The 24,618-nt window shown below is 38.3% G+C and overlaps 1 protein-coding gene across 1 annotated transcript in view; it reads left to right on the top strand.

The window, feature by feature from the left end:
• The window catches only part of LOC146003166 (uncharacterized), a 379,420-nt gene that overhangs the window by 115,389 nt on the left and 239,413 nt on the right, over window positions 1-24,618 (top strand). The window lies entirely within an intron of this gene.

Below are 24,618 nucleotides of genomic sequence, written 5' to 3' on the forward strand. Positions count from 1 at the left end.
AGAAAGCACAAGGTCGCCACTGAGGGGGAAAAAAACGTAATACTCTGCTGGCTTATGTAAAGAGGAACATTCGTTTAAAGCTTTTTTTTATAGCCACAGAGTAGAAGAATCGCAGGAAGGCAGACAGATCGGAGAAGAATTGATGCGAATGCTTTTACTCCATGATGGCATCGGGACCAAACGGAAGGATATCTGACAATAAGGGAAGGAGACATGACGATTGTCGACACGAACGAATGGGCTCTTCCCTTTCCCTCCAAAGCCGTATAATCTGATCACGCAACACCTCACATCGGATAGCTGGGTACAGTAAACCGGGCCTTTTTCCTTCATCTGTCAGTTCTCCAGTTCTATCCCCCTTCTTAACCCACTTTCCTGTTTTTCAACCCTTTTTAGAGATATCGCGAAAGGAGACATGCCACCAACCTTCATCAAGCTCGATAGCTTCCAATTTTTTACAAGTTTCGTAACGCCTACAGTGTAATCCTACACCGAGGCTAGGAAGGGGGTGCATGGTTAGAATGGAATTCCCCCCACCTTCAATTTTATTCACTTTCAAACACGGCTCACGGCCAATTTCATCTTTTCCTTATGTATTCCCAACTTCGTAACTGTTGTCAGGGCGCTGTCGGCATCTAAGGCGCACGTCGTTTCCGATAAAATTAGAATCCAAGTCAACTCTCTCGGAGAATGGAGCAAGGTTGTTGAAGGCCCAGGAACAAATACATTCTAATGGGTTGTATTGGGTGCCGCAAGAGAGGACCGGAAACTTATTTCTCCCAACAATTTAAATTCGATCCAAGTTGCCTATTGTTCCATCTCAATACTGAACTTGGACGCTATTTAAACTGTTCCGGAAGGAAAGTTCCTGGACCTTATTAAAATTCATCCGCAAAAACAGGTTCCTGAACCAACAGCATTTAAATTCATCAGGAGAAAATGTTAATGAACCCAATTGAGATACTTTACAGGTACAAAGGTTATTTACGGTCTAGAACAGGGGTTTCCAACTGGCGGCCCGCGATGCCTTTTTTGCGGCCCGCGAAGCCTGTTTGCAAAATACATTAATTTCATGTAATTTTATTAAAATACGTTCTATTTTGGCTGTTAAATGAACGGAAGCTCTGTGAAGAAAGACAATATCACAGGTAGAATTGATTTTGCAGTCAATAGTGATCATCAGAAGAATCTAAACTGACGTAACGTTCTCTTCACACCATGCATTCAACCCCTTCGCTATGCGGAATGAACTTGCCCGCTTCCCACCTCTTCGCTATGCCGAATTGCAGGGAATCGTAACAAACTGAAGATTTTCAACGTTACTTTGGAGAGGAATAACCTGGTCCATTTTCCAAGCTGTTGGCGGCTAGCAGAAGATGAAGAAACACTGGACTTTTCTGAATTCAGTGCAAATATTAAAGAAATAATGGACGAGTTTGACTCCAGATTTAAAGATTTTGAAGAACTTAAAAGCAGCATCCAGCTATTTAGCAATCCTCTTGGCGTTAATATCGAAGAACAAGAAGCTTTTCTCTCCTACTTGAATTGTGTGATTTGCAAGGCGATGTGTTCCTTCAAACTAGGCAAGAAAAGGGGCCAGAGTTTCTCGAATACCTTTCAAAGGAACGCTTTCCAAACCTTCGTAGTTTTGGGCAAATAATGACATCGATGTTCGGCAGTACATACACATGTGAAAGTGTTTTTTTTTTTTTCAATGAAGTTCATCAAGACCCGCTACAGAAGCCGACTGGCAGATTCTTCACTGCTTCACCTTCTGAGACTTTCAAATACAGAAATTGAAGTGGACATTCTAACTTTAATGAAAGAAGCAGATAGGCCTCAATTTTCTGTTCAGTACTTAAAATCTTTGTAATTTTTATTCCCCCCTTTCCCAAAAAAAAAAAGACGGCCCGCCAATCAACTGCTGGATATAATTTTGGCCCTCGGACCTTTTGAAGTTGGAAACCACTGGTCTAGAATTCATTTACGCTTGCTGATTGTAGCTTACTGTGTTTCACAGATTGAGTAGAATTAATCCCAGAAATAATGCTTTCTTAATGAAATACTACCAACCGCAATAGCATAAACTCAATACTGTAAATATATCACATGTGACAATTTTAATTTTAATAATTACTGTAAAATAGCATTGGCACTAACCAATTAATTTAAATTCATAATTTAAGAAATAAATTTAAAGCACGAGAAATTTGTATGTTTTGGTAATGCTATAATTTATTATTTACTTCAGGCATTTCCGTGCTAAACGTACATTGCACCAACGCCATCTACTGTCGAATTCTACAGACGGTGCTCGGTTCGACAGAGATTAGTTTGTTCATCGGAAGTTTGGTTCCGCTGTCCGATTCCTGCTTTCAGATTATCTGGATTATTGGATGCGTGTTACTACGGCAGATCGATTGATTAATGCAGTATTAATGCACGCAGTACTAATTGGTTGTGCACGTACAGAATGTTAGGGTACTTCTACACTGGAGGTCCAGAATCCAAGCCAATGTTAACGGAATGATTAGTGGTATTTTTTTTTCCATTCAAGGCGTGATCAATTGAAAGCGAGAACAAATGTGGGTATGTAGCGGCCATGTTGCACATTGTTTAACATGTAATACCTCAGTGAACTCTGATACATGTAAACGTAAAAAAGCATGACTGTGGAGGCCGTATAGGGTAAGAATGGGAATAAAAATACGTTACATATGCGCATGCGTGTACTTACGTTCCTTGTTCCGTTTTAGTTGTACGTCAAGCTTGCGTATCTTATTTTGTTTCTGTAGTATTCCTCGCATATTACTATCATTCTATTACACTCTAACTAACTATTTCCCTCTTTAGCTTTCTTAAACCCGAAGGTTTATGGCTGCAGCAACATAAGCCTTCCATATTTCACTATCCTGAGCTAGATCAATCCGATCTTTTCCATTCTTACCGATTTCCTTTAGGTTCATCTCAACGTTATCCCTTCATCTTCGTCTTGGCCTTCCTACAGGTCTCTTACCATCAGGTTTCCCAACAAGAAACCTGTTACACTTAGCTTTCTAATTGCTTTTAGAATTTCAGCCCTCAACCTAAGATTCAAAATACATCCTAAGTTTATATTAAACATTTGAATAGGCACCCGGCACAAAAAAGATTCATTTTACAATTAATTAATCATTCAGAATATCGAAATATAATATCAGAAAACATATATATAACCATAAGTTCAAGTAGAAATACAATCTCATTACTTAGTACATTGATTGGATACTTTAATGATGTATATTATTTAACTAGTATTAATATTGCATATTGCAAGATATTTATCAAGCACTAATGTTTACGTGGTCAGCTCACCACCCTGCCTGTGTTATTTGTGATTATCATTCATCAATTTCATGTAATTATCACTCATCCAAAAGTGTCAGAAAAGCGGTCTGTGTCTGTGTGACGGTAGAGATTATGAGATTACTAACTCATAAAATGTAGTAAAGACTTGATGTGGTCCAGTGGCGGCAGTCGCCCCCCCCCCACACACACTTTTTACAACATTCGCCCCAGCACTATGCTAAACCTTACCTACCAAGGGAAAGTAAACTTGCCTTACCCCCAAGTTTTTTAATCCAATCGCCGCCACTGGGTGGTATGTTCTACTGTAGTCTTACATGTATTTCTCTATTGTGTCTAAAACTGAAGTTGTCGAATTTGTTTTAAGTCAACTTTATGAACAGATAGGCTAATCGGTACTTAACATATGGTTTGAAGTAGGATTCGAACCTGTATGTGCATCCAATGAGTATCGAACCCGGAGCCCCTTGACTACAAGGCGACAATGTTGAAAATGCTGTATTAAAGGTTTTCTCTTAACAATTCTTCCGAATTTGTTCTTTGGTCCTTATTCTTATTTTTCTATTCTTTCTCTCTTATTTTCTTTTCTACATTTCTTACCCAAACTTTTCTGTACTTTCCTTTGATGCATATTTCTCCATTCTCCTCCACTCCCTTGCTGTTAATTTCCACGTGTTCTAATCACATAGCAAAATGACCATTGCATATGTGATGAGTTAGTTTAGTAAGAAAGCAAGTTACATTGTGACGTGGTTACGACTCTTTAGAAGTCAATAACATGAGTCTTAACTTTTGCCACATTCGACATTTATCTTTAGAAGAGATGGGTTACGGTGTAGGTTTATGGAAGCCCCCTACCTGGTACCACTGCTAACTTTACGCACTATTATTTTGATGTTTCTTGGAAGCTTGGAGTCTTGAATACCATCCTGCTTTCTCCTTTCTCTCTTTGCATCGCACTTCTCCAGATATTTCTTCAAAACTCTCTAATTCCAGGACTTGCTAACTTTGCATCGAAATATATTCAATTTTTGCTCTACTGTTACCGTAGGTCATTTCAATGTTAATACTATGACAAAGAATTATTTGCCTTTATGGTTTGTAGCTAAATATTATATTCAATTTCCTTTCCTTGGAAGCTTTTTTTAAACGTAGTCCTCTGATCTTGCGCAGAAGGCTAACCCGCTCCAAGTATTATTCACCGCGCATGCGCAAGACCCTACAGCGCATGTAACTGCGAATCTTCAATGACGTCACAAGGAATGCACCTCCCACGTAACGCTTTTCGAACTTCTGCGCAGGCTATTGCGCACGCGTCCCCACAGCGGGCCAGAATAAAGAGAAAGGAGCTTCCAGAGATGTTATAAACAAAGGCAAGTACTTCAGTTGCACTGTAGAACGTTCTCTTGAAACTAGATCCAGAATACACATCTCATTTCTATTTCTCCATGAGATGAGAACGGTTTCATCTCTTGATTAATGACCATGCTATCGGGACAGATAATACAGGGGGTGGCAATTACATCAGACCGTAAAATATTTTACGTTCCAAACGAAGGCACGCCGCACCAATCAGCTGAGCCTTAAACGAAGGGACTAAGGGCCATTTTCGGCCATGCCCCTAATAAGACCCTAGGGTGCTACTGCCTGATCGGAAACGATTCGAACAAAATCCAGGGATCCCTAAAGTTTTGGGAGGAGAATTCCGGAATCTGGAAGCTTCCAGAAATGAGACACAGATTCCTCTGGAATATTTACGACTCACGCGTGACAACTGGATTTGGTGTAATATTGAACGATGCTCCGTTGGCATCCTGGAGAAGTTTTTCTTGGTCCTTCGGGAGGCTGGGGGAGACGGAAAGAGATATCGGGATTGCCCCCAAAGCTAACGCCTGTAGATTGGTTTCCGATAACGGTGAGCAAAAGAAAGAGGATGCACTTCTCGGCTGAGGGAAGGGCCCTTCCCCCTTTTATGACGCCGCTCTCTTAAATCACCCGGGTCGGGTGCTTTTATGCATAAAGAAAAGATGAAGGATGATAGGCGCTATGGGTTGGAAGAGGTAGGGGTATAGCCAGGGAAACAATGATTGTATTGTGTATATTGGGTCTTGAAGAACAAAGTTCTAAAAACGTTATCATCTGCCTGCAAGCGTATGGATGAATTGCGCAAAATGACACGTGGTGAAATGGTTTCCGTGCGCATGCGTGAGAAGGTGGAACCATGTTTACGGCAGCGGGATTGTAATTTTGAATCGTCAGCTCAGGGGTCGTAGTGGTCTACTCGTGATCTCAGTACGGAAAGTTCCAGGTTTGAGTCCCGGGATGGTTACGACCGTCCCTTTGTTAAAAACCAACGTAAAATATAAGTACAAAATACAAAAGAATGCAAATTTTCATCCATTTTCCAGAGAAAGAATACTAAAACTGCAAAAATAGTGGAAATGTGAAGGGCTGAAAGACCACTAGAAAAAATGGGTCGTTTTTCAAAGTTGAAAAGGCGGAAGTCAATTCATGCCTGAGTAGCGTTTAGTGTATTTTAAGCAGTGGCGGCGATTGGGTTCCAAGACAGGGGGCGCAAAGACAGGTTTCTTTTTCTTGGTACATAAGGTTTAGCATAGTGCGGGGGCAAATGTGGTAAAAAAGTGGTGGAGGTAACTGCTCTCCTAATCGCCGCCACTGATTTTAAGTCTATGTAAGGTAGCTTTTTTCGGGGTTACAAGGTAATTCACATATAATTGAAACCTTTCCATCGTGTCGCCTGCGTCGCGCATGTGCAGGTGTCACGAGCCGGCCAAGAGTAAAGAGCAAGAACATTTCAATGCTTTAAAAAAGAACACAGGCAAGCGTGTTATTAGATTGCCTTTTCGTAGTGATTGTTGTACGATAAACAAAAGAACCCCCACCCCACTCGGCTTTAAAAAAATACCAGGCCACTGCTCGATGTCGCATTCAGAAAATGAAGTCATTCGCCCAGTAATTTATCTTCGTTATAAACGTTAACGCGCGTGCGTAATACTACAGTTTACGATCCACGCACCGCACACATTTTCAAAGACCAGATTAAATCAAATGAACCACTGATAAACTGACATGAGCCGGCACCGTCAATCCACACAGTAAAAATAGTTTGTCATATTTGTTTTAGCTTAATTTTGCTGAGTTGGCACCACTCGTACTCTCAAGGCCAGACCAGTACGTAGAAAAGTGGTTGGGAGGATGACGTAATAGGAAGTGCTCCACAGCGATCTGCGCATATATGGACTTAACTTGTCAGGCTATAGTAGCCTTAGTGTGTGCACTGTAAAGTGGGCCCGCGTGGAGGTGATATCATTGAATAGCTTTCTTTCACTTATTAAACACGTATTTTTTCGTTTTCCGATTCGAAGAGTATTTCTCACGATATGTGTCCGTTCCGGGACTTTTGGACCACCCGGTATGTGCCTCCACCGGGTAACGAACCTTCAGTTTATGGTTGTGTCGTTTGTTACCTTGGTGTAAAATCTCTCCTAAGGGACTTTCAGTTAGACGTCAGTGTCGGGTGTCACTTAGACGGGCTGACCAATGGAATCCTAGCTTATGTCGCTAATGGGTGAAACGTTGGTTTCGATTGGTTCGTTCCCAAGTTAAACGTGCCGCTATTTGTTGGTCACTTCGTTGCGAAAGACCCATTAAAAGAACAACAGTGGCGACTGATGCATTCAAACCAGTATCACAAGGCGTTGAAGACAAATAACAACCGGCAAAACTCCAGTTTCAATATTAAAACGCTCCTACTGGTGTTTTTTGTTTTTTAAAACTTTTCTTTATTTTGTTCAAATTACTCGATAATTTCTGCTCCATTTGTCCATTCGCACATCGCTGAGCGAAGGTTTACATTCAAGCGTGTTCAAAGGAGTCCTCGCGCAAAATCAGTATCCACTACCACTATAGACACCTGAATATTCATGAATATTTTAGCATGTCAATGGTGCCTCAATTTACAATCTCATGACATGCAATAATGGCCCCCACACACGTTATGTGTGCTTATTACCATCATTATGAGTCGCCTGGCACATGACAGTCTTCTGGCCTCACTCTTGTGAATATTATTCTCCCCCGGCACGTCTTACTTAAGTCAGTTTCAACCATCCCAAGCGCCTCCATATAACTACCAGTGCTTCGGGATTGGAGGTGTGCGCGGTGGTGGACGTATTCTCAGAGCTCTGAAGAAGTTGGGTCCGTATCATGTTATTGGCTTTTCTCACGCCATCTCGACTACAACTAGGTATTGGATGCATTTATTCAAGGAGTTATAAAACGTCAGGCGACCGAATAAATTTTACCCAATTTCGCTACTTTTATTATACGAGGTGAGTTTAAAAAGTTCTCGGATTCTCGGACGATACGGAGTCGTGCTATGTTTTGCGTTGCTTTGACTTCAACCATTTTGTTTTCTCTCTGTGTATTTCTTTCTCTGTCTTCATTTCTTTCTATCTCTGTCTGCTTCTCCGTCTCTGTGTTTGTCTCTATCTCTCTTTGTCTTTGTCTGTCTCTCTCACTCTGTGTGTCAGTATCTCGCTGTCTACCCCGTATCTCTCTATGTCTCTGTTTATCTCTTTCTCTGTCTGTATCTTTCTCCCTGCCTCTCCATCTCAGTATCTCAATGTTTGTGTCAGTTTCCTTCTATGTCTCTGTTTATCTCACTCTCTCTGTCTGTCTCTCTTTATCTCTCACTGTCTGTCTCTCCTCCTGCCCCTCAGTATATCTCTGTCTTTCTGTCTGACTATGTCTCATTCTTTCTTCCTCTCTGTGTCTTTCTCTGTGTCTACTCTTTTATCTCACTTTCAGTGTCTCTGTTTGTCTGTCTATGTCTGTGTTTATCTATTTCTCTCACTCTCCCTCTTTGTATCTCTCTGTTTCTCTATGTCTCTGTTTATCTCTCTCTGGCTGTCTCTCTTTGTCTTTCACTGTCTGTCTCTCCTCCTGCCTCTCAGTACATCTCTGTCGTTCTGTCTGCCAATGTCTCTATCTCATTCTCTCTCTCTCTGTCTGTCTCTTCTCTGTCTCTCTTAGTCTTTCTCTATCTCTACCCTTACATCTCACTTCCAGCGTCTCTCTGTCTGTCTGTCTGTCTATATCTCTGTATATCTGTTTATCTCACTTTGCCTATCTAAATTCACGTTCACGCAAATTACTTACTTATTTCAATGAAGCCCAGATTTACATAAATAATAACATGGAAACAATGCCTGAAAACCTCTATGTAAATTTTTTGTTATAATCGTTAGGGCAAGTTAGGTCAGGAGGCGGGTATCAATGTTATTTTCCTACAAATTCTCCGTTTAGTTCTATGGCCATCTAACATCGCGATAAGGTACCATGTATGCCACCCCTGTACCAAGTCCTGTCTCATCTGTATAGACATCTCTTGACTACATCAAGAACAGATTCGTTGTATTCAAACTTTGTTTCGCAAACTTTGAATACGACGAAAGTATCGTTGGAGCTATCAACAGGTGGCAGCACTAATGATATAGGCTCTAGTACAGGGATGGCATAAAAGCTCTAATTCTGTGATGTCAAGAGGTCATAAAAATAAACGGATAATTTGTAGGAAAAATATAATAGATGCACCTTTGTTGACTGTGAGTTTTATTTGTGTTGAATAAACAGTTGTCAAGACAAATATGTGACGACATTACTTTTTCATCAACGTTATAAAGGTTCCTTATATTCATGTGTTTTGAAGATTTCTAGGAACAGTTGTATTTTCTTTGTGTGATATTCTGTCGGGTGCATCAAGCCAAAGAAAAACTTTTAACAAATACATCACATAGGCATACGCTTGTACGTATAAGCGTAGACACAAAATATTTGATCTACGTGTATAGTTGTGAAATATGTAATAAGTTTGCACATACTAGTAGATATGTGGCCTTGCTCGAAGAAAAGGTTTATGATCCACACTAGTTGCCAACGTATTACATATTTCACAACTATACACATGGATCAAATATTTGTGTCTATGCTTATACGTACAAACGTATGCCTATGTGATATGTTTGTTAAAAGTTTTTCTTTGGCTTGATGCAGCCGACAGAATTTCACACACAAAAAAAAACAACGGTTGCTACACAACTTCGACTCCATTCAAAACACATGCATATAAAGAACCTTTCTAACATGGATGTTTCTAACGTGAAGAGCATTTCAAAAACGAATCTCAACGCCCAGTTTTCTCTGTAACGAGATCTTTGTGCTATTTCCTGTCTCAATTCAGTAGCAGATGCTGAAAGAACGGTAAAAGCTTTGGGACCACGTCATCACAGTCGAGTCCTAGAAAAAGATGGCCTCAATAACGCAGCCTGTGCTAAAAGCAGAGAAAAGGCTAGTTGAGGGATGTAGATGTCACATCATTCGTTACCCAGACAACAGGGAGAATGCGGTAACAGAGCGAATAAAGAGGAAATGGTGTATATTTCCTACTGCATTTTCCAGGCGTAATGAGATTTTTATGAGTTTGTTGTACCGTAACGAACAAAAGTGCGTTGCGATTCTTAAGTAAAAGGATCATAGTAAAGCGAAATGCGGATGAAATATACTATCCTGGGAGCTATGCAACACGAAGCACGCTATAAAGTTGTATATTCTATAACATTCAAGGAATTATTTTCTTTTGTAATAAAATAATAACAATAAATTGATAAAATGATAAATAAAATAGTACCTGGAAATAAAATGATTATAAATACAATAATAATAATATAATAAATGAATGAATAAAATTATAAAAACATGTTATTGGTTTTTCACGGTATTTCAACTGCAAAGAGGCAGTTAAAAGTTATAAAACGTAAGGAAACCGAACAAATGCTTCCTAGTCTCGCTACTTATATTATACGAGGTGAGTTTAAAAACGTTCTCGAATTGACAATACCGATTATGTTAGGCTCTGCGGTTCTTCAAATATAATCATTCTCTTTTCGACCCCCCCCCCACCAAAAAAAATGTGACGTCACCTTCACACGTTAAACTAGGTTTCTATGTTAATCCCACGTAAGTACAGTACTAACACAGCACAACTTTAACGTGCAAGGGCAACCTTCGTTTCATATTTTTAAACACAATTTACAACTCCCTAATATACGAAGTGTATACATAGGTAAGTCAATAAGTAGTAGCCCATGCGCGAGTCTGCTAACTGAATATCGTCAAACTGAATTGTGCTGCCACCTAATGAGACGGTTAGAAACTGCTCACTACTATTTTGAGCTATCGCACATGTTTGTGACCTAACTACTGACTTCCCCTCGTATAATGAGGCATGGGAACATACACGAAAGGCAGAACTTTGAGTTCCCACTTGGCTTCCATCCATGATAGTTTCGACTTAAATTTTACAGGCTCATCCGCTGCCTGTACAATTTATTCCTCTTTTGCTAATCAAAGAGAAATTTCCCTGGATAATCCAAAAGCAATTACTACCACTACTTCCCACCCCCCTGTCTTACGCTCACCCTACACCCACCCCACTAGCATCTCTTTCTTCGAGAAAACTCTGTAGCATCTTCTCCAAGGGAGATTGGAACTCGCTTTCCTTCGAAAGCGTTTAGAGGGAGGGGCTAACAAGAAACCAACACAATTAGGGAGAAACGATGGTGATAGCTGAGGAAGTGCATGGTGCAGAGAGGGTTTCAGTAGTGAGACTCGTAAGTTCCATATAAACAGCATTAAGTTTCCCAAAGTCGGATGTAAATTTAGCTGCAAAGAGACAGTAAAACAAACCGAAGTTTGAGTCTTTGATTTCTGACCACTGTAAACCTATTCTTTATAATATTTGCTACCCAATTATGGTTTTAATTTCCGTTTTCTTTGAATTATTCGTATTTTAGAACGCTTTGTTGCATACTTAGTTCATTACTACGATGATAATGAGTGATAACTGACTGACACCCAAAAGGGAACATCAATAACCAGCCCGCAAATCGAACCTTTAACCACCAACATGGCTACCTATTTTGGCTTTGATTAATCTAATTTTGGAGCCAATAAACAGTCTCTGTTACATAATGTATGAATGATAGCAAATTAAAATATTCAATAACCTACCAAATGATATAAAAGTAGAAACTAAAATGACAAGGTTAAAAAACAAATTTGAAAAACTATTATTAAATCAGGAATATTCTAGCGTTAGGGAATACTTACATTCTAAATTGTAGAAGTTGTGTAATTACATTTTTTGTCTGAACTGTACCGGACCCTGCAAACACCAAATCTATATAAAATTCAAATTCAAATCACAACGTCTGAAGAAAAAATTTAGTTAGACAGCCGAGTGAACCAGAAAATTCTGCAATATCAACATTTAAAAATATTTTTAACCCTATTTTTTACACTAAAAATTTTCAGAGAACATGATTTTTATGAAGGAAAACAAAACAAAACTATCCCCAATTGGAGAGAAGTAGGATTACAATATTTAGTTTCTTTTCTTACAAAAACGCCATTTGGTAAAACCAATACATTTTTATTCTAATAACAATGATATATTTATATAATTTACTTCCTACTTCTTTCGTAACGTGCTCTTCAAGTTTTTTTTAGAAAATGATACATTTCTAACAGGAAAATGAAAAGATCAATTTCAAAATATCTTGCACTTAACATAGCAGTAATTAATGAACGAATCTCTGTAGAATATATCTATTGCAACCATAATTTTTAAAATGTTTCGTTATATGGCACAGGAGCTCTATCTATAATTTACTTGGTAACTTTCCCCATTGAACACCCTGTTTCTAAATGTTCAATCAAATCTTTTCCCCATCAACAACTTGTTTCTAAGTGTTTAATCAAATCCTTTACATATCAAAACCTTCTTTCTAAATGTCTAATCAAATCTTTTCCACATCAAAACCTTGTTTCTAAATGTTTAATCAATCCTTTCCACATCAAAACCTTGTTTCTAAATATTTAATCAACCCTTTCCACATCAAAACCTTGTTTCTAAATGTTAAATCAAGCCTTTCTGTATCAAAACCTTGTTTCTAAATATTTTAGTAACCCTTTCCACATCAAAACCTTGTTTCTAATTGTCAAATTAAGCCTTTCTGTATCAAAACCTTGTTTCTAAATGTTAAATCAAATTCTTTCCACATCAAAACCTTGTTTCTAAATGTTCAATCAAATCCTTTCCACATCAAAATGTGTTTCTAAATGTTAAATCAAGATTTTTGTATCAAAACCTTATTTCTAAATGTTCAATCAAATCCTTTCCACATCAAAACCTTATTTCTAAATGTTCTATCAAATCCTTTCCACATCAAAACCTTGTTTATAAATGTTCAATCAAATCCTTTCCACATCAAAACCTTGTTTCTAAATATTTTATTAACCCTTTCCACATCAAAATCTTGTTTCTAATTGTTAAATTAAGCCTTTCTATATCAAAACCTTGTTTCTAAATGTTCAATCAAATCCTTTCCACATCAAAACCTTGTTCCTAAATGTTCAATCAAATTGTTTCCACATCAAAACCTTGTTTCTAAATATTTAATCAACCCTTTCCACATGAAAACCTTGTTTCTAAATGTTCTATCAAATCCTTTCCACAGCAAAACCTTGTTTCTAAATGTTTAATCAACCCTTTCTGTATGAAAATCTTGTTTCTAAATGTATAATTAAAATCTTTCCGTATCAAGCCCTTGTTTCTAAATGTTTAACTAAATCAATGTTTTCAGTCATGAACTACGATCCTTCGGTCGTTGATATCACAGAAATGAAGTTTTATCTTTCAAGGTACAGTTTGAGATTAGTTACATCGTTTCTGTCATGGTTTCAGGAACCCATTGTTCCATATTTCATTGTTTCATGCCCAATATTGTCTTTCCTATCTCATTTTCGTCCTATCTCGTTAGATTATTCAAGAGCCTGAGCCTTACGAAAGGACAGAAAATGAGTAAAGGGATCATTGGTGTTATCATTAATTAGGTGTTTCATTTATCTTGCACTCTCTGCTCTGGTAATGATGGATGCGATCGTCAATTTTTCCCCCACCCACCCTTTTCTTCCTCAACTCTATAGGGATGATGGATTACAGTTTCTTGTTCACGATAGCGGCGGCTAAGTCGGAAAACAAGCGAGTAAGAAAATCAGTTCACGCGAAAACATCCCCTCGCGGACTGATCTCCATGTATCATCTCTGGATGATGATGGGGGTAGGCAACACTGATGGAAAGATAGCTTTAATTGGAGCTCGCAGGAATTCCTTGCAACGTCTACCCGTTTTGACGACTCCGTGCCTTCCCGACAGGACTTGATGGAGTGTCTTGGACTCTTGCACGCGAGTTTTGGAACCCGTTGAAATGCCTGCCACCGAAAGGTCCACGGAGGATTCAAGATTCCATCAGATATTAGGAGAGTCACCGCCTTGATTTTGCTGTCCCTAGCTTTAACGGGAAGAAAGAGATAGCAAGATTAGAGCGCACAGATAACGCTTCTAAAGTGACGTGCGCAAGTGCTCGCAAGAGGACGCTGGCACTTCGTGTATTTTTACGCTTTAACTACATCTACACTGACAAACATTGTATGCATTTAATAAACCCTATTAATGGATTCTATTAATACAAGTAGTACCTTTGATCAAGGGTGGACCTATGCCAGTCCGGGAGCCGGGTCACTCATACAATATACTCGTTCTTGGGGCCTACAACAAAAGTTTTAAAGTTTAAAAAGATAATAGATTTTTGTTTGTAGTGCGTGTTTTATATGATTATTGATTCAGCTTTATTACAATATAATAACAAATAAATATATTTATTATTATTACCTAAGAGGAATAAGCAGAACGTCTTGAAGGCACAGTTTCCAACTGTTGTTTTTCTATAACTTGGTGTTATGGCTCGCTGTTCAGCTTGAATACTCATCAAGAAAAGCAATGTTATACACAAAAACCTCGAGAGGTGAATAAAACACGTTCTACGTAAATCAACACAGCTTCTCACTAACGTGGTTTCGCAACAAGTGACAACTTGCTACGGAAACAGAATGAGTCATCCTACACGACGCGACTAGTGCCGAAACCATAGGCAGTGTTGCCAAGTCAGGAAAAAATCTGTCTCACCTTCTCTGCGACAGCCTTTGTATTTAATTGCACAACTTGGCGTGTTCAATATCAAACTCTCATTTTCCAATTCAAAGTCGCTATTTAAAATCATATCCAATAACATTTTCTACCATAATTCTCTTTTGTTTAATTTTAATCCATTTCTGATACAATTTAATTATTTGCAGATAAAATAATAATATCACTTCATGATTTCAATTTCATTCTGTAATTGAATGAATACTGCATAGTAACTATTTACCGGCCCTCGTGGCGGAGTGGTTAGCACATCGCGCTACGACGTCAAGCGGTCCCGGATTCGAATCCTGGCTCTGGGCATAGATGTTTGTGAGTTTCCATTCATCAATTTCATCATACCACAACTAAACCACATCTTCGCAAATTAGCCAAAAGTGCCACAAGGAACGAAGCAAAATAAAGCCAATCAATCAATATATCATAGTAACTATTTTCGATTCAAATATTTAAACACGATTTTTATGTATTTTGTTTAGAATATGATTAGTGTTCACAATAAACTTGTGGGTAGGTAAAAGGAACGTTAAGTTTAAACTTGGAAATAGAAATTTGGTAAGTATTCTGTGTTACTTGTTCGATAGCTCTTTTCTTAGACTGTAAATACACTGTTTCTAAATTAAATGCAAATGTTATCATAATGTCCTGTGTACTTAGAACCGTAAGGCAATAGTATAGTTGACTGACTGGTAACACATATGCACAAATTAATACGCCGCTGAGTGGACATCTCCCCCACCCCGTTCGCAAATCAAAAAGCTTAATTCGAACAGTGGTTTTAAACTAAATTAAATATAAGTTATACGATACAAAGAACCTAATGAAGAAATTAATAATAGGTGGCGCCGAAGCGCATAAAACAAGGAAGTACTGAAATCATATGCTGTACCTCAATTTTTCATCAATCATTATTTCAACGTTTGCCTCGAACCACCTGTCCCGTTCAGATATTCCTGGAAAAAAATGATCTGGTGTTAATTTAAATCTCTCCATGACTCTTGTCTATGAAAACCACGAAATGTTTATCATGAATGATTGATGTGTTGTTTGAGTTTACCAATAGTATTTACCAATATGAGTATAGATGGATTTTCCTCCTTGAATTGTGAATTGCGTAACAGGCAAATAATGAAGAAATTAATCGAAAAAATAAGGGTTCGTATTTTTATGGAGTCGCTTCTGTGCCACTTTGGCTAATCGCGACGACGAGGATGAAAGTTCATTAGATTAAATTGATGGACACTCACAAGCAACACCCGGGCACAAGATCGCAAACTGACACTACCAAGGTTTTTACAACATTGTGTTTCGCTTGTAAGAATAAGAATTCCATCTTTTGTTGTATGTTGTCAATTCATGTCTCATATTTATTCGCCACGATAAGTACGAGCGACAGTTGAAGTTCACTTTATGCACAAATAGGCTAATCGAGACTGGGCCTGCAGTTTTAAGTGGGAACTGAACGACTATATGCTTCCATGATGAATCGAACCCAAGTCCTGTTGATTACTAAGCGGCAGTGTTAGCACTACGCCATCGGGGAGGTTCCATTGGCATTCTGTGCAAAAGGTTTCATTTGATTAATTGATTTGCTCTATTCAACTTCGCTTCTTGTGCCACTTTTAGCTAATTTGCGAAGATGGGGATGAGTGATGATAGGGTGAATACACACTCAAAGACAACTATGCCCAGGTCAGGATTCGAACCCGGGACCCCTGGCGTTGTAGTGCGATGTGCTAATCACTCTGCCACGGGGGCCGGCTCAAAAGGTTTCAATTAGTCAAATCAATTCTTTGTACAGTGACCGGAAGATGTGTGTTCGAGTTCAGTTATGAAGCAATAACCGGATTAAAACATTGCATACCGCGTAAGGATATGTGTTTCAATTGATAAGGGGTAATGGCAAATGCCCACTGCAAGAAATTCTTTCAGATTTTCCAATATGAAATTTTTTTGTATTATATTTTACGTTGATTTTCGGCGGATATGTTTAGGTAAGACGAATAAGCAGAAAAGAAGATAAAACAATCAGAACAAGATAGCTATCCATGTTAGCACAGAACCAGTCAAACACCTAACGTGCATTGCGGTATGTGTCACTTGTTACCAATGTTCTCCTCGTAATGATGAGATGGTTCACATTCCATCTTTATCCAATGTTTGACGTATTTCAAAATGCCAACTCACTTTCAATCACGATTGTACACAGACGTCAGCACCATTAAGATAAACAGTGGTGCGTATCAGATCGTTACATCCTGGCGTGTATAATGGTGACTCAGTCATTTCAGGCACACCACAAGATGTCAGGACTTACCGTTTAATAAGCTTATCGAAATCTAGAATTCAAATTCAAGTCTATGGCGTAAAACTGAATTCCGTAATGAGTAAAACACTAAGCACTATTGCAGTGGTCAGTAACGTTAAAATCTAATTGTAGTGACTTTTCTCTATAACTAAACAAAGCAACATTCACAGTACATTATGCAGAATTACCAAATATTATAGAAAGCTCACTTTCATTCCATATTCGTATACTCAAATTGCGTACAGACATTTATTTCTAACTTCATATTTCAATTTTCTTATAAATTCCTCAACTTTCATGAGAACAGTTGTGTTTATTTTTAATAAATATCGTACATATTAATATGTTAATAAACCTTTTCCTAAGCTCTTGCATTGACTCATCTCACCCAACAGGTCAGTAGTTGATACCTTCCTGGAGATGAAATTTCCTCAAAAATTACAAGGTTTATTAATTTTCTTAATAATAATAATTTATTTCAGTGAATATAGATACTCTTATTTATTTACAGAATATGATTTATTCACAAACAACATAATATGTACGTTATTTATTAAGAATGAACACAACGGTTTGCATGAAATTTGAGGAAATGAAGAGAAAATTGAAACTTGGAGCTCGAGATAAAATCAAGAGATTTCTTAAAGGGGATATAGGCATACGAAATGGAAGCCACCGAGATCGCAAAACCTTGAAGGTAGTGGAAAAACAGTTGAAAAGAGACGAAGGTCTTTGGAAAGACAAAGAAGGGAAAATATTGAAAGAAAAATGAAAAGGGTGGCGGTAACAATGTGGAGATTGGAAAAATTTTGAAGGGGCAAAAGAAGTGCTATGGGAGTTTGTGATTGGTTCAGGTACAAAAAAAAGGCGAGGAAGAATGGAATTGCCTTTTCAGGGTTTACGGAAAACATATGTTCTGGTGGTTTTCATATGTTTGTACAAACTCGTCCTCCATCTTTCGTCATTATTTGGCTTAGAGCGATGAGTGGTCGACTTTCGATCTCGCCAATAACTTCCTCGGGTTCGAATCCCGGTCTGGACATGCATGCTCTTTTCAAGTGCCGTCCCATTAATTTAGTCTGACCACCACTTATCCTCATCGTCGCGATTAGCCGTAAGTGGCACAGTTGTGACGTAGAAGTAACAGTTCCTTGTACACTCGCAAGAAGAAGTGTTCGAACACAGCTCTTACAATTATGCAAACCCGCATCACACACCAGAGTAGCGCATTTCGTATTACGCAAGGATATCAGTCATAGTGTCTCACCTTCAATCAGTGATGCAGGCCCAGTATTTTCATTGGCTGGTTGATTTCATGAACGTTACGTGCTTGCACCACTGTGTGGAAAGGATCATTGAAAGATCTTAGGAAGCGTTCGTTATATTTTTATCCCAGCATTCGAGTGCAGCGATTTAGAAAACCCAAGGGAAAACATTTGTTAGGATGGACCAACCTCAATATTTGAATCTTGGAACTCCTGAATAAGAGTATTCGTATACTTTAAGCACAAGAAAGTAGTTGAAAACGTGGGTCTTTCCGATACTGTGGTGGTAACATTGTCGCCTTGCAATCAAATGGTTCTTGGTTCGATTCTCGCCTTTGAATTTAGACTGTAGGTTCAGTCCCGATTAATCTATCTGAGGATAAAGTAACTTGAAAGAAAGCTTTATAGTAAGTAAAACACTCCTTTCGACGAAAAAGTAAAATTGTTATTATAGAATATTATTCTTTGTGCATAGGAATTTTTACCATGTCAGAGAAGGGAACATATTTCGTAAAGTTTTTGGTATCCTTAATATTGTGTCTGTACTCCCTTCCTCTGGTATTCTTTTCGTAACTTCAAAGTACACATTTATTAGTGGAAAGGCCTCTCATTTAGTAAAAAGGCATCACTCCAGTGATGTGCCTCTACGCGTAAACAACGATAGTCTACATTTTACACGTAGACTATGTTATACACGTAGATTACGTAATCTATGTAAACAACATGGCGAAAGGTGATAACTTAGCAAAGAGCGCCGTGGAATTAAAAGAAAATTATGCTGCGTATCAGTTGCTGATGTGTGTGGAGAACTTTTCATACTCTTTCTTCCTAATTCGAACAGTTTCTCACCTAGGAAGAAACCTAATATAGTAAATATTCTAGTGCTTTATGGAAAAAAGACCACTCTTGCCTCACGACTGCCATCTGTTGTTGTTTTCTTGCATACTATTTATCTTCTTCCATAGTTGATAAAAGAAAAGAAGATAAATTTTGTTGTAAATAGGATTCTTTCTTTTAGTTAGGAACCAATATAGTTGAAAATGTCACTTTCATTTCATGAAACCCTTGAAAATTAATTTTAATGCACTTTAGATTGTCTACGTAGTCTATGGAAACTACAACCCAATGTAATCTACACGTAGATTACGTGAAGACAACGCATGTAGACGTAAACTTATAGTCTACGGCACATCACTGCATCACTTTCTCATACAGAGTTTACAACATTGCAAAAATATGGTTCAAGAAAAATTGTAAAATAACATCCGTGCTTCCGAGAACAGACTGGAAAGAAATTGCAAGGGGGAACAAGGACGTAAATCATTGGCCGATATATTTCTACGTCACAAAGGCAATAATAAGCACGCGCTGCAGCGAAATATTGAAACGTGATGACCAACAGAGGGCCTGAGTGGGATAGAATCAAAAAATGGCGAAATAAAGTGAAAGTGGCCGATAATGGTACTCAACAATGATTTATCAAATTGGGGAATGGTGTCGTTTCATGTCCAGTATGGCCATTGTTGAACATTTCCTTTGTTTCTTACGTTTGGGTGACGATTTTGCAATTTCTTCTCTGTAAATGTTTGGTTTCTATTCTAGTTCTATACTGGATCCATTTCAGACAAAAAATTAAGAATACAGCTTTTGTTACCGAAAACAAAAACCGCTGACTTTCAATCATGCTTTAAAGAAATTTCTAACGAGGTCACCATTCGCATTTCTGACCCCTTTTCGTCTATCACTGCTATGACGATGAATGGAGATTTGACAAAATAGATCACGCAACTGAAATATCAGTTTCATGTTTCGTAGGCTATCAATACTGAAGAATGGTTAAGAGTAATATAAATATAATTGGTAAATTCTAATAGTTTTTAATTATAACAACATAATACAGGGTAATTCCAAATAAATGGTTCAACTTTACACATTTATTATGACATCACTGTTTATGATAGAAAATCAGACATGGCATCAACATGAAGAAAAACCGTGGAAGTTTTACTCACATGATTCATTACAAAGATTCAACATGGGAACCGCGTGTGATGCGGTAAACATCCAGCATAAGACAGCAAATCATTGTCCATGGTTTCGAAGACACTAATGATTCACAGTTGTACTTTGGCAAACCTTTCCGAAGGGTGAAACATGTGCATTACTACCAAAACGTATATGGAAATGTCTTTGCACCATTATGAGTGAATCAGTCCTTGATCGCTCCAACACACAATACACCTTCTACTGGTCACTAGCCATTTTGCAACACTGGCGATCCTGGTGAGACAGCGGCAAAGCAGCATAAGCCCACTTAGTGAGAACAAAACGTCCAGAGTTTTTCTTTATATTGAAGCCTTGTTTGATTTTCTATCATAAATAGTAACTTCATTATAACTGTGTAAAGTTGCACCATTTATTTTGAATTACCCTGTATAATACATTTTACATAATTAATTGTTCCTCTTTTTAACAGCCTATTTCGGTTATTAATGCCTAAAATAGATCACGTAACTGAAATATTACTGTCACGGGTGGCATTATAACAAAAGTCTGAATATTGCTCTAAATGCCTATTTAGTCACAGACACTTCTGGATTTTAACGATACCATTTAGTTGCTATTGGACTGTACCAATCCCATGTTATTCAAAACTAAATTGTCAAACATTTCTATCTAACCTTAAACTACAGTCACTCAATACTAAAAGTATCAGACATGCTCCATGAATCTAGATTCATCTCATCCTAGTATAATACATGATATCCAGCATGATTTAAAAGTTAGATGATGCCATGGTAATAGTTCATACACAATCCTGTGCCTAACAGTCAATTGTATTTCATTACACCAGTATTCAACAAAATATAAACATACTGGGCATTTTTCATTAAGTAAAATGATGGAATTTGGTTACTTACATGTTGGAGAACGGTGGTGCCATCTGTGTGTACTCTCTTGTATAAACATATTTGAACAGACTAAGACATTTCATAATAATTCAGAGCAATATATTTGCACAAGGTTTTCTTACACGAAGCTTACAAAATAAATAAGTATGTATTCCAGAAATGTAGAAAAAATATTAATGTTCATAAGTCATACTAAATAGTCTTCATGACTAGGATGCGATCAGGTGCCTTTTCAAGATTGAGTGTGACTCAGCCAGAGGGCACAGGCCATCATGTATGTTCTTGCAGTGTAAAATAGTGAATAAATTATTTTTTTACGGTTTGCAATAGGGGTATACAATAGCTCATAAGTTTGGTTTGAATTTGTTATGACGTTACGTACAACTTCTTGATATAATTAGATAAAAAAAAGAGTCCAATTTCAATACTACTGTAAAATATTTTGTAGCAATACACGTATAGTAGAGAATGTGAAATGACGCAATAGCATAATAAGGTAGTTGGACTATATATCGTTCCAAAGTCACTTTTGCGTAGCTGGAGACCATATCAACTGTCGTGAGAGCTCCAAAATTTTATATAACTTTCGTCAACTATCTCTTTACCTGGAAACCAAGCCAAAGCGCTTGTATAATCTTTGTTAGTATGAAAACAAATTAATTTGGTAAGTACTCACATATCAGAAAACCAAAAAAATGCGTGCCTAATTTCGTCCCCCTAAACAAGATCGGAAAAAATAGGGTAATAATGATTTGCCAAGGTATTCATGTTACAAAAGGTCATTACAAAAGTGAACATAATGAAAATAGTTAGTCAAATGTAGAAAACTGAAAACATGAATTTAGCACAAGTCAGAAACAATATTATGTTTACGTGAAAAAAAAATAAACTTAAGTTATTATTTATTTGTAAGACGAGTCTCTTAGTCTTCCAAGCAAGTATAACAAATAAATTGCACACAGCGTTTGGCTCAGGAGTATGTTTCGTGGAACCATATGAAACATTTGTGCAGCGGATCCCGTGGACGAAATTAGGAACATGACGGCGGACGAAATTAGAAACATGACAGGAGCCGAAATTAGGAACATGACGGCGGACGAAATTAGGAACATGACGAGGGACGAAATTAGGAACAACCCTCAAACCAATATGGCAGCTCCTACCTTTTCAACAAGTGACCTTGAAGGACCACAATCACACACCCTTCTATATTGACAACGTACCTAAGCCAATGACATGCAGTGAATATAAAACATACACTCACACTGGGCTTAAATCACTGCTCACAATGGTATTGCAAGAACTCACCAGTTCACGAAACCGAAATTTCTCCGTTACACTGGACCATAAGTTGTCTTGAGCCTAAAATTTTCACAACTCGCTCTGTTTGCCTTCCCGAATCCTTGAGTGCCAGCGCTGATTGTGGCCCTTGCTACAGGGCCGAGATACCGAGGGGGACGAAATTCGGGCACCTTACCTTAATACAATTTCACCAAATTTAACTAATTCTTAAGGAAGACTAAAAACATAAAAAAAGAAATAGCTTATGAATGCATTTAAAGAATTCGCTTCTAAATTACAGTTCAAGAAGATTAGTTATATTTCACAAACGGTAATAAGAAAGGGCCCCACAGCTAGATCACAGCCATCAAGGTAAAAATGGAAACATGTCGTTATGTCACAATATCTAAGGTGAAGGTGCGTCATACACAGTGCATCATTCCATGAAAGCACATAGGGGGGGAAAGCGGGAGTTAGGTCCACACATTCAAAATTCCAAACATTTGTAGAGGTGATGTGATCATCAATGTGCTCCAACCGCCTTTACCCTTTAGATACCCATTAATTACAAGGTGGATAAATCCCAGAGTTGATCTGTACAGGCACATGGCTTGAAGAACCAACATTACCCAGGAAATCGAATCTGGATCTCCAACGTGGCAGTCAGACGACGTGTCGCAATACGTATTCTGTGAGACTTTCGTCCAAAATGTATTATTGTTATTAACACTGAGATAATTTCTTTTGGTTCTTGCAATGAGACTCACCTCCACTAGCCATGCTGCTTCGTACCTACATTATAGAGTGTTTCATAGTTGAGAAATGCAGAAGGTGTGTCACTTCAATGAAAAATTGTTAACCGACCTCCGTCGGAGAGTCGTTAGCACCAGGGATGCCGGTCTCGAATCCCGGTCTCAGCATGGATGTTCTTAATCAAATCATTACTCATCGTCATGATTAGCCAAAAGTGGAAGAAAAGCGACGTAAAATATCCTAATTCAACCAATCAATAAGAAATTATTACACTCTGTCTCGGGAATATATATAGCAAGTAGTGACGCGAGACGGGCTCAATGAACACGTGAGAGGGAACGGGATTGCGTGGAGGGGGAAAACGACTTCTGTTACCAGCCTTCTCAGCAGCGTGTACTGCTTCGCTCTGCACACTCACGCCTCCTAGCTATTCTCTGCCGCTATGCACAGATTCTGGGGATAGAGTATACAGGTTGAGTCAAAAGTTCCTTACCACCGCTTATAAAATGAGAGGGAGTGTAGATTGCAGAAATTGGTCATGATAGTAATACGTTAGGCCTAGAAAAAACTTTTTGGTGCAAGTCATGTCAATGTTCGCCATCTTGGATCCAACTTCGTATCTTCAAATGGAATTGAATTGGTTGAATTGGTGTTTTTAAAGTCCACTTTATATACAGTAAGGCTAATCGGAACTGAACCTACAGTTTGAAGTGGGATCCGAACCACTATGAGCCTCCACCGGGTATTAACCAGGGACAACTTGATTAGTTTCGAAAGGGGCCATGTGGAGTATGGTTTTGGGCTTGAATTTCACCAGGAATTCAGGGGTGAAGTCAAATTTATGAAAACGTTAATGATAAGGACGTTATGGGCATATGAAGTTACACAATGTGTTCAATGTGCTGTTCTTCTTGTGCTATGCAGACGTCGAGACTGTTCTCCCATGCTCTGTGGACACGGAGCAATATCTCAGGTGTGATTTGTGCACAGTATGCACTCCCTTTCATTTTATAAGGAATGGTCAGGGACTTTTGACTCACCCTGTAGTATTAACAGTGCTACAACAAGTCTTAAGCAATGGTAATGAAAGATTGAATTTTCAAAAGTATTATGCAATTGCACGATTAGGAATATTGATTTCTAAATGGCTCCTTCCGCGAAAAAAGATAATTATCCACATCCAATTTTTCATCACCGGAAATCAATAGGAATGAAAGTGCGTCGTTGCGTAATAAACCGAAAAAATGAAAGAATTACTGCGACCCCTTTGTTCAAAGGCCATTTTTAAACTGGAAGGGTCAGCAGTGAAATAGCTTTGGCGATATATTGATTGTAGCTACTCTATCGTACACAAGCGAGGGGAGAGGGAGGGAGGGAGGAATCAGTGATAGCTTGCGTTCCGTGCGAATAAACCAGGTACTTGTGTGTGTAGGCAGGATCGAGACTTTCTCTGTAAATGGATTCTGCATTAGTGCTACGTCCAAGCATTACTCACAGTTCGGTTGTAGCCGCGCTAGCCCGCGCTTAGGTCGAACCGAGGTTTGCTGTGTAAACAACTGGATGCAGCCTAGTGTGTATTGGCCGCAAGCACAGGTAAAGTTGAAAACGGCCAACTGTTCTGTCATCGGC

The sequence above is a fragment of the Lepisma saccharinum genome, chromosome 19 (genome assembly GCF_977018435.1).
Source record: "Lepisma saccharinum chromosome 19, izLepSacc3.1, whole genome shotgun sequence".
Lineage (NCBI taxonomy): Eukaryota > Metazoa > Arthropoda > Insecta > Zygentoma > Lepismatidae > Lepisma > Lepisma saccharinum.